Source organism: Chiloscyllium plagiosum, unplaced genomic scaffold (assembly GCF_037043375.1).
Source record: "Chiloscyllium plagiosum isolate Xiang-an unplaced genomic scaffold, Cpla_swu_hap1 HiC_scaffold_34, whole genome shotgun sequence".
In the NCBI taxonomy this organism is placed as follows: domain Eukaryota; kingdom Metazoa; phylum Chordata; class Chondrichthyes; order Orectolobiformes; family Hemiscylliidae; genus Chiloscyllium; species Chiloscyllium plagiosum.
This window is the reverse complement of record NW_028270172.1, coordinates 52,443,473-52,455,845: the sequence shown is the minus strand read 5'-3', so window position 1 is coordinate 52,455,845 and position 12,373 is coordinate 52,443,473. Positions and strand designations below refer to the sequence as shown.

Here is a 12,373-nt window from a genome sequence, read left to right as displayed (position 1 = left end):
GTGACAGTCGAATGTCAACAGGTTCGATAACAAGTCTTTGCAGGTAACCAAGATTAAAACAAACAAACAATGTGAGTAAAATGTCAAAAGCTGAAAAACAAGTTGAAAGGATGACTATGAACTGATTAATCAATATAAAGAGATAATTACAAATAATGAAAAGTATGATGGTGCTAGAGACAAACCAGCTGGAATAACATTAATAGGTATCGGAGTCGCGTGACAAGTGTCTGTTGAATGCAAGTTGTGTTTCGGGGCATGCTTAGCAGCTACGTCACCTAATGGGAGCACCTACAAGGAACAGCCTTCTTAAATTTAATGATGAGCTCAGCAGACTGTAAATATTCTTTAAAACAGCGTAGATCATACATCAGTCCAACCATAACAAGGCCAAAAGATACAGAGAGCTATGAACATAGCCCAGTCCATCACGCAAATCAGCTTTCCTTCCACTGACTCCACCTAAACTTTGCACACCTCGGGAAAGCAGCCAATATAATCAAAGACCCGGTTATACTCCTCCATCTTTTTTTTTAGATTAGATTACAGTGTGGAAACAGGCCCTTCGGCCCAACAAGTCCACACCGACCCGCCGAAGCGAAACCCACCCATAACCCAACATTTACCCCTTACCTAACACTACGGGCAATTTAGTATGGCCAATTCACCTGACCCTGCACATCTTTGGACTGTGGGAGGAAACCGGAGCACCCGGAGGAAACCCACACAGACACGGGGAGAACGTGCAAACAGTTCTCGCGTGTCAGTCGCCTGAGGCGGGAATTGAACCCGGATCTCTGGCGCTGTGAGGCAGCAGTGCTAACCACTGTGCCGCCCATCTTCTTCCATTGGGCAGAAGACACAAGAATTTAAAACACGTAGATTCAAGAACAGCTTCTTCCACGCTATTATCAGACTTATGAATAGACCTCTCATATGTTACAGTTGATCTTTCTCTCCAGCCATCTCTGAAACTGTAACACAATATTCTGCATTCTGTTCTATTACCCTGATGTAGTTATGTAATTTGATTAATTATGCCAGGATAGCACAGAAAACAATACTTTTCACTGTATCACCATACATGTGACAACAATTAATCAAATCAAAATGGGTTGCTGTATATCAAAAAGTCAATGAAGAAATCATTATGTATGATGTAGTAAGAGAAGCATTCAATACAGACTTCAATCTACAAGAAAAAAAATATTTGTGGAGCAAACTAAAACTAGAATAGAATAGGAATAGAATACCCTTTATTGTCACACATACTCCAATACAGAAGTACTTTTGCAATAGTTGTCTCTAACTCAGCTTACCCAGCCACAAGCAGAAAGTGCTGATGCTTTTATCAATGATCTGTACTGGCTTGCAAGAGAAGTTTGATATTACAACTTAGAAGAAATACTACTCAGAAGAAGAAGCATTGTTAGGAATCTTAGATGAAGCATTGCCTGGCCACTTGCAGTGAAGAGTTGACTTTACCTTAAGAGGCAATTCAACTGAGCAAACAAAGCGAGGTCAAGACATAAAATCTATTGATAATTCAGAATATCCCAAAAACAACCAACGCAAAGCAATATGTTAAGGTCAAAAGCAGGAGAGGCACAAGCAGTGTGCATCAACTGCTACTGCTAATTACAAACTAGCAACCATCCCTTTTCCAAAACAAAAATTAAAACAAGAGATTTGGATGAGATGTAATATATCATATTGAAATTAGAGACTTGGGTAGATTTAGATTAAGGTTTGAAATGTTGATGACATATAGTGCTTATCGTTCCAAGAAATTACACAATATCATATGACTTTGCTTTATTTCCTAGAAAAATCAAGCCAGAATAAAATGTTTCTCAAACAAAGTTAATGCTTTACTAATTCCAGCATACGTAGAAATATTCTTTGTAGCAGGAGGCCAAAAATGTTCTACCACTCACTGCTGAGTCAGAACATTGTGCACATGGGTTGCAATCTAAGATTTCAGCTTAGAAATCTGGGATGATATCCTCATGCAATACTAAAAGTGTCATACTATTGACTAGGGTCATGCTTAAGTTTACACATTAAAACAAGGCCTCATATGCCCCGTAAAAGATTCCATGGCATTATTTAAAAGATTGCTACTGCAGTGCCCCACTGGTGGAGGGAATGAATGTTTGAGGATGTGTTGCCAATTAAGTGGACGGCTTTCCCTAGATGGCGTCATGCTTAAGAGTCACAGAGCATTACAGTACAGAAACAGACCCTTCGGTCCAACTCGTCCATGCCGATCAGCTATCCTAACCTAATCTAACCTAACCATTCACCAGCACTTGCGGAAATCCCTCTAAACCCTTCATATTCATATACTCATCCAGATGCTTTTTAATTGCTGCAATTGTACCAGCCTCCACCACTTCCTCTGGTAGTGCATTCCATGCATGCACCACTCTAGGTGTGAAAAAGTTGCTCCTTAAGCCTCTTTTATATCTTTACCCCTCACCCTAAACTTATACTTTCTAGTTCTAGACTCCCCAACCCAGAGAAAACACTTCGTCGACTTATCCTATAAGGTCACCGCTCAGCCTCGGTTGCTCCAGGGAAAACAGCCCCAGTTTATTCAACCTCTCCCTATAGCTCAAACTCTCTAACCCTGGCAACATCCCAGTAAATCTTTTCTGAACCCTTTCAAGTTTCACAACATCTTTCCGATACTTCTTGAGTGTTATTTAGATGTTGCACCCATCCAGGCGACTGAACAGTATTTGTGCCTTGTTGGTGGCAGATATTCTTTTGGGAGTCAGGAGGTGAGTCACTTGCTTCAGGGCTTCCAAACTCTGAGCTGCTCTTTGGAGCCAGAGGATCTAAACGGCTGGTTCAGTTCAGTTTCTGGTCAACATGAATCCCAGGATCTTAATGATGGGAAATTCATCAGGGGTAATACTTTTGAACATCAAGGGGCAATGGTTAAGATTCTCTGAGAGATGGTGTTTACTGGTCATTTGCAGATACAGTAGTCCCCCTGGACCCGCAGGGATACATTCCATGACCTACCGCGGATGCACGAAACCGCAGATAGGAGCAAACCCATTCACTTCATTTGGCTCATTCATAAAGTCAGGCAGTATGGGATGCAGGGAGATTTGGCTATCTGGATTCAGAATTGGCTGGCTGACAGAAGGCAGAGAATGGTTGTAGATGGAAAGTATTCTGCCTGGAAGGCACTGTTGAATGGGGTCCCGCAGGGCTCTGTTCTTGGGCCTCTGCTCTTTGTAGTTTTTATAAATGACTTGGATGAGGAGGTTGAGGGGTGGATTAGTAAATTTGCAATGACACAAAGGTTGGAGGTGTTGTCGATAGTATAGAGGGCTACTGTAGGCTGCAGCACGACATAGACAGGATGCACAGCTGAGCTGAGAAATGGCAGATTGAGTTCAACCTGGATAAATGCGAAGTGATGCATTTGGAAGGTCGAACTCAAATGCTGAATATAGGATTAAAGACAGGATTCTTGGCAGTGTGGAGGAACAAAGGGATCTGGGTGTGCAAGTTCATAGATCCCTCAAAGTTGCACCCACATGGATAGGGTTGTTAAGAAAGCATATGGTGTTTTTGGCTTTCATTAACAAGGGGATCGAGTTTAAGAGCCTCAAGGTTTTGCTGCAGCTCTACAAGTCCCTGATGAGACCACACTTGCAATATTTTGTCCAGTTCTGGTCACCCTACTATAGGAAAGATACAGAGGCTTTGGAGAGGGTGCAAAGAAGGTTTACCCAGGATGCTGCCTGGACTGGAGGTTATGAAGAAAGGTTGAATAAGCTCAGACTTTTCTCTCTGGAGGGAAGGAGGAAGAGAGGAGACCTGATCGAGGTGTACAAAATAATGAGAGGAATAGATAGAGTCAATAGCCAGAGACTTTTCCCCAGGGCATGACTGGTACGAGTAGTCATAGTTTGAAGATATTAGGTACAAAGGAGTCATCAGAGGTAGGTTCGTTATGCAGAGAGTTGTGAATGCATGGAATGTGTTGCCAGCTGAGGTGATGGAAGCGAAGTCATTGGGAACATTTAAGCGACTGCTGGTCTTGCACATGGATAGCAGTGAGTTGAGTGGTGCGTAGGTTAAGTTACTATATTTAACATTAGGATTAAGTCTCGGCACAATATCGTGGGCCTAAGTGCCTGTTCTGTGCTGTACTTTTCTATGTTCTATGAAACTGACCTCCCCAACGACGCCTGGTCCTGGTTCTGGAACATTCCATATAATATGTTCAGACTGCAATAAACAGAGGGTAACAAACCCTGGAAGATAATTCTGCGGATTCTGCGGTCGCCCTGTATTTCTTAGACCAAGCTTGGATGTTGTCCAAGACTTGCATCATTAGATAAAAAGTGATTCAGCACCTGAGTCATCACAAATGCTGTGATACACTGTAAAATCATCAGCGAATGACCCACTTCTAACTGTATGCAAGGGCAATTCCTTGATACTGCAAGTGAAGATTCATCCCACCTTTCCAAAATCCCAAATATAGGATGGATTGAATTCTACATGAACAGTAACTCAACTTGCATTCCACTGTAAAATAGAAAGACTTTCAAAGTTTGTACGAAGATTTGTAGCTCGGGTGCTCGGTGTTGTGGTTCTGTTCGCCGAGCTGGAAGTTTTTGTTGCAAACGTTTCGTCACCTGGCTAGGTGACATCATCAGTGCTTGGGAGCCTCCTGCGAAGCGCTTCTTTGATGTTTCCTCTGGTGTTTATAGTGGTCTGTCTCTACCGCTTCCGGTTGTCAGTTTCAGCTGTCCGCTGTAGTGGTTGGTATATTGGGTCCAGGTCGATGTGTTTGTTGATGGAGTTTGTGGATGAATGCCATGCCTCTAGGAATTCCCTGGCTGTTCTCTGTCTGGCTTGCCCTATGATAGTAGTGTTGTCCCAGTCGAATTCATGTTGCTTGTTGTCTGCGTGTGTAGCTACTTAGTAGAACATGTAGGCAGTTGGGGTATTCCTGACAATCAACAATGATTTCATCATCGTTGTTGGACTCTTAACTTTAAACCTTTACTGAATTCAAATTCACCAATTGCCATGGCAAGATTTGAACCCAGGCCACTGGATTAATAGTACCACTGGGTCAACACTCAACCCCCAGCTATAAGTTATCTGTACCCCTTTTCAGACTTCTTCTCTCAGCTTATATTTTTACACCAAGGGGTATGCCATGGTCTAGTAGTATTAGCGTTAGAAACTCAGCTAATGGTTTGGGGAACTGGGTTGGAATCCCACCACAGCAAATGGTGGAACTTGAATTCAATAGAAAGAAATTTGAAATTAAGAATCTAATGATCAACATCAAATCAATCATTGTCGATTGTCAGAAAAACCCATCTGGTTCACTAATGTCGTTCAGAGAAAAAAAATCTACCATCCTCACCTGGTCTGGCCTATATGTGACTCCAGACCCACAGGTTGACTCACAATTGCCCACTGAAATGGAGGAGAAAGTGAGGACTGCAGATGCTGGAGATCAGAGCTGAAAATGTGTTGCTGGAAAAGCGCAGCAGGTCAGGCAGCATCCAAGGAGGAGAATCGACGTTTTGGGCATGAGCCCTTCTTCAGGAATGAGGAAAGTGTGTCCAGCAGGCTAAGATAAAAGGTAGGGAGGAGGGACTTGGGGGAGGAGAGCTGGAAATGCAATAGGTGGAAGGAGGTCAAGGTGAGGGTGATAGGCCGGAGTGGGGGTGGGGGCGGAGAGGTCAGGAAGAAGATTGCAGGTTAGGAAGGCGGTACTGAGATCCCTCCGTGACTCCCTCGTCAGGTCCACACCCCCCACCAACTTCCCCTGCAACCGCAAGAAATGCAAAACTTGCACCCACACCTCCCCCCTTACTTCCCTCCAAGGCCCCAAGGGATCCTTTCATATCCGCCACAAATTCACCTGCACCTCCACACACATCATTTATTGCATCCACTGCACCCGATGTGGCCTCCTCTATATTGGGGAGACAGGCCGCCGACTTCCGGAACGTTTCAGGGAACACCTCTGGGACACCCGGACAAACCAAACCAACCCAACCACTCCGTGGCTCAACACTTCAACTCCCCCTCCCACTCCACCAAGGACATGCACGTCCTTGGATTCCTCCATCGCCAGACCATGGCAACACGACGGTTGGAGGAAGAATGCCTCATCTTCTGCCTGGGAACCCTCCAACCACAAGGGATGAACTCAGATTTCTCCAGTTTCCTCATTTCCCCTCTCCCCACCTTGTCTCAGTCAAATCCCTCAAACTCAGCACCGCCTTCCTAACCTGCAATCATCTTCCTGACCTCTCCGCCCCCCCACTCCACTCCGGCCTATCACCCTCACCTTGACCTCCTTCCACCTACCACATCTCCAACGCCCCTTTCCCAAGTCCCTCCTCCCTACCTTTTATCTTAGCCTGCTGGATACACTTTCCTCATTCCTGAAGAAGGGCTCATGCCTGAAACGTCAATTCTCCTGCTCCTTGGATGCTGCCTGACCTGCTGCACTTTTCCAGCAACACATTTTTAGCGCTGCCCACTGAAATGGTCTAGCAAGCTGTTCAGTTGTACCAATCGCTACAAAGTCTCAAAGAAATGAAACCGGACAGATCACTTGATATTGACCTAACAGCAGAAACAGTCCTGTTGACCCTGCAAAGTCCTACGCACTAATATTCGGGAGCTGGTGCCAAAATTGGAAGAATTGCCTCACAGATTGGTTAAGCAATAGCCTGACATAGTCATACTTGTGAAATCATACCTTACAGACAATGTCCCAGACACCACTATCACATAGAACATAGAAGAATCCAGCGCAGTACAGGCCCTTCGGCCCTCGATGTTGCGCCGATCCAAGCCCACCTAACCTACACTAGCCCACTATCCTCCATATGCCTATCCAATGCCCGCTTAAATGCCCATAAAGAGGGAGAGTTCACCACTGCTACTAGCAGGGCATTCCATGAACTCACGACTCGCTGAGTAAAGAACCTACCCCTAACATCTGTCCTATACCTACCACCCCTTAATTTAAAGCTATGCCCCCTCGTAATAGCTGACTCCATACGTGGAAAAAGGTTCTCACGGTCAACCCTATCTAAACCCCTAATCATCTTGTACACCTCTATCAAGTCACCCCAAACCTTCTTTTCTCCAATGAAAACAACCCCAAGTGCCTCAGCCTTTCCTCATACGATCTTCCTACCATACCAGGCAACATCCTCCTCTGCACCCGTACCAGTGCCTCCACATCCTTCCTATAGTATGGCGACCAAAACTGCACACAATATTCCAGATGCGGCCGCACCAGAGTCTTATACAACTGCATCATGACTTCAGGACTCCGGAACTCAATTCCTCTACCAATAAAAGCCAGTACGCCATATGTCTTCTTCACCGCACTATTTACCTGGGTGGCAACTTTCAGAGATCTGTGTACATGGACACCAAGATCCCTCTGCTCATCCACACTACCAAGTATCCAACCATTAGCACAGTACCCCATCTTTTTGTTACTCTTACCAAAGTGAATCACCTCACACTTAGCTACATTGAACTCCATTTGCCACCTTTCTGCCCAGTTCTGTAGCTTATCTATATCCCGCTGTAACCTGACACATCCTTCCTCACTGTCAACAACTCCTCCGACTTTCGTATCATCCGCAAACTTGCTCACCCAACCTTCTAGCCCCTCCTCCAGGTCATTTATAAAAATGACAAACAGCAATGGTCCCAAAACAGATCCTTGCGGAACACCGCTAGTAACGGCACTCCAAGATGAACCTTTACCATCAACTATTACCCTCTGTCTTCTTCCAGCCAGCCAATTCCTAATCCAAACCTCCAACTCACCCTCAATCACTATTCCTGGAAATGTCCTGTCTCACCAGCAGGACAGACCCAGTAGAAGTGGTGGCATTGTGGCATACAGTTGGGAGGGAGCTGCTCTGGGAGTCCTCAACATTGACTCCAGACCCCAGGAAGTCTACCGCACTAAATGGACAGGCTTTGATCACATCTAGCAACTCAAGACTGGGCATCCATGTTGGCCATCAACAGCAGCAAAATTGTACTCCTGCACAATCTATAACCTCTTGGCGTGACATATTGCCCCACTCAACCATTACCTTCAAGCCAGCGGATCAATCCTTGTTTAATGGAGTGCACGAGGGCATGCCAAGAGCAGCACCAGACATACCTGAAGATGAGGTGTCAACCTTGTGAAGCAACCAAACAGGACTTCTTGCATAAGTGATAGACAGAGCTAAGCAATCCCACAACCAACAGATTGGATCTAAGCTGTGTAGTCCTGCTACATCCAGTCATGAATGGTGGTGGACAATTAAACAACTCAATGGAGGAGAAGGCTCCACAAATATCTCCATCCTCAATGAAAGAAGAGCTCAGTAAATCGGTGCAAAAGAGAAGGCTGAAGCTTTCATAACAATCTTTAGTCAGAAGTGCTAAATAAATAATCCATCTCAGTGTCTTCCAGTGGTGCCCAGCATTAGCTAATTCTGTTCACTCCATGTGACAAAGAAATGGTTGGAGACACTGGATACTGCAAAGGCGACAGGCCTTGACAACATTCCAGCAATTGTATTGAAGACTTGCGCTCCAAAACTTGCTGTTCTTCTAGCCAAGCTGTTCCAGTACAGTTACAACACTGGTATCGACCCAACAATGTGGAAAATTGCCCAAGTATGTCCTGTACATAAAAAGCAGGACAAATCCAACCAGGCCAATTACTGCTCCATCAGTCTACTTTCAATCATCAGTAATGTTAGGAAGTTGAAGGTATGTACTGTACCTTTGAGAGAGTGGCAGCTGAAAAGCTGGCAAGCATTGGTCATGTGACAGACCAGCAGACACAGTGTACTGGACTATTTGAAAATGTAACATTTGGGCTGTAACCTAGATACACGAGTTGCTTTCACAGCAGTTTGAATTTAACCAGCCTAAATTATATCTCAAAATACTAAAAACCAAACTATTTTGAAGTTTACTGTTTTGACAACATCGAACCAATGAGACAATCCGATGTTTGGGGTACAAAAAGCCAACATTTTGGACAGTTAGGCAGAGAAAGAGCACAGTCTACCATTGTTAGATTGACTGCCCAAAAACTCTGTCGAAGGTGCCTTTTCATATGAAAAATCTGTGAAGACCAAAGATGACTCAGGGAGATGTACAAATAGAGGAAGATCAACACTGGTTTTGAAACTTGAGTTACTGTAAATTTAATAGGGGCTTTATTGGATCAGTATAAAGTGGTAAACAACAAAGCTTTAAGAGAAAGGAAGTTTAGTGCTGTAAATAGTTGTTGTTTAATGTTCACTTTCTGAGTTAAAAAGTAAAATTGTTATTTTTTTCTTTAAATAGTGAAATTTGGGGTAGTTCCCTGTAACACATATTTTAACAGATTATGAGCCAAGGTGAACTTTTCTGTGTTTGGTTTAATTCGCAGAAGGGTTTACAACTGTGTCCTAAGATCAAAATGATGGAAGGTGTTATCAAGTATTATCAAGCAGCACCTGCACAGCAATAGATGCCCAGTTTGGGTTCTGCCAGGGCCACTCAGCTCCACAGCTCATTACAGCCTTGGTCCAAACACGGACAAAACAGCTGAATTTTAGAGGTGAGGCGTGAGTGACAACCCTTGATATTAAGGCTGCATTCAACTAAATGCCATGATTTGGAGATGTCGGTGTTGAACTGGGGTGTATAAAGTTAAAAATCACGCAACACCAGGTTATAGTCCAACAGGTTTACTTGGAAGCACTAGTTTTCGGAGCGCTGCTCCTTCATCAGGTCATTGTGGAGGACGCAATTGTAAGACACAGAATTTATAGCAAATGTTTACAATGTGATGTAAGTGAAATTATACATTGAAAAATACCTTGATTGTTTGTTAAGTCTCTCATCTGTTAGAATGACCATGATAGTTTCACTTCTTTCATATGTAAAAAAAGCTACATTCTCAGGTTAACTGTAACAATTTGTGTCAGCGCAGATAAGATGTTGAGATGTTGAAGGTGTTAGCCCCCCGTGTTCCCTATCTGTGCCATAATGTTTAGACTGATTCTAATCTAAAAAGTGAGTTAACAGAGTCCTACATGGATTCAGGCAGTTTTTGAGCAAAGTACAATGTAACTCTGCAAGTACAAATTCACCTCACAAACATGTGTGTGTGTGTGAGTGTCTGTGAGTGTAAAGTGGTCTAAGTCTGGGAGACAGTGCATGTGTGAGTGTGTGAGTGAGTGTGTCTGTAGGAGTATGTGTGCGCGTGCGTGTCATAGGCTTAGGCGACTTTACACTAACAGACACACATATACACTCTGCCTCACAAACACTCACAACCCCCCACACCGGACACACACACACAAACTCACATGCACACATACACATATACGTTTGTGGGGTGAATTTGTACTTGCAGAGTTACATTGTACATTGCTCAAAAACTGCATGAATCCATGTAAGACTCTGTTAACTCACTTCTTAGATTAGAATCAGTCTAAACATTATGGTACAGACAGGGAGCACAGGGTGCTAACACCTTTAACATCTTAACATCTTATCTGCGCTGACACCAATTGTTACAGTTAACCTGAGAATGTAACTTTTTAATAAATCACAAAACTTTGATTACTTTTTTTATTTACTTTTAGGTGTCATAACTTTTTAATAAATCACAAAACTTTGTTCACATATGAAAGAAGTGAAACTATCATGGTCATTCTAACAGATGAGAGACTTAACAAACAATCAAGGTAATTTTCAATGTAAAATTTCAGTTGCATCCCACTGTAAACTTTTGCTATAAATTCTGTGTCTTACAATTGTGTACTTCACAATGACCTGATGAAGGAGCAGCGCTCTGAAAGCTAGTGCTTCCAATTAAACCTGTTGGACTATAACCTGGTGTTGTGCGATTTTTAACTTTGACTAAATGAGACATCAAGGAGCCCTAGCAAAAGTGGAATCAATGGGTATCGGGGGCAAACTCTCCAGTGGTTGGAGTCATACTTGACACATGGGAAGATGGCTGTGGTTGTTAAAGGTAGTCATCTCAGCTCTAGGACTTTTCTGCAGGAGTTCCTCAGGGTACTGTCTACAGCCCAACCATCTTCAGCTGCTTCATCAATGATATCCCTTCCATCATAAGGTCAGACCTGGGGATGTTCGCTGGTGATTGCATGATGTTCAGCACCATTCACGACTTCTCAGATACTGAGGCAGTCCATGTTCAAATGCAACAAAATCTGCACAATATCCAGGCTTGGGCTGCCAAGTGGCAAGTAACATTCGTACCACACAAATGCCAGGCTATGACCATCACCAACAAGAAGAAAGTGAGGACTGCAGATGCTGGAGATCAGAGCTGAAAACTATGTTGCTGGAAAAGCGCAGCAGGTCAGGCAGCATCCAAGGAGCAGGAGAATCGACGTTTCAGGCATAAGCCCTTCTTCAGGAAGAAGCTTTGTGGGTGTACCACACCACATGGATTGCAGTAGATCAAGATGATAGCTCATTTCTACTTTCTCGCGACCAATTATGGATAGGCAATAAACGCTCTTCTAGCCAGTGACGTACACATCCCATGTAGAAATATAACACATGAATGAGATATAGATGGAGGCCATGCTGTCCTCGAATCTGCTTTCATAAGAACATTGCTGATTACTCCATATTCCTGCTTATCCACAACATTTCCCCTTCTTGCTAATCATGAATCCATCTACCTTTCAAAGACTATTCAAAGACTTTGCATGCATCACCTTTTGTGGAAGAGAGAATTTAAAGACCCTTCCCAGATGGTGCACATATTTTTTTCAGCTGAGTGGGCAACCTCAACTACGACACAAAGCTCCTGTTTATTGACTGCGAGGGTCTGCAAGTCACTCTTAGAATGCTGCCTGTCTTCTATCAAGACCTGATCAACATCTGGAACATGACTGACTCACGCTGGGACTTCCTGCCATCAGAACTAGCAGCTATTGTCACGGACACATTGCTCAGGAATCTGCACCTTCACCATCGCTGCTTCGAGTTGCTGCAGGGGGGTGGGCTGTGGCCATGGGGGTGACCTAAGTTGGGTGGCGGAGGTTTGAGCTGAATGTTGTTGCAAGAATTTGAAAGCAGAGCAGCAGTGGACATCCAACTCACAGCCAATGCCATCTAACACCTGAAAATGCCAGTGACTGGACCTGACATTATGCTCTGTTTAGAGGATCCTCAAGTGAGCAGTGGAATCTTGTCTATGCAGACAGAATTTCACAATGGCTCAAAAGTCCTGAACCTCCCTCAGGAGCCTGCACCCTACAACCCGAGCCACCTCCTTAGTATGTGTTGCATGTCATTTGGGGAG

The 12,373-nt window shown here is 44.0% G+C and overlaps 1 protein-coding gene across 5 annotated transcripts in view; it reads right to left on the bottom strand.

The window, feature by feature from the left end:
• trnau1apb (tRNA selenocysteine 1 associated protein 1b) overlaps positions 1–12,373 on the bottom strand; it is a 67,772-nt gene that overhangs the window by 54,428 nt on the left and 971 nt on the right. The gene's annotated exons all lie outside the window — the stretch shown is intronic.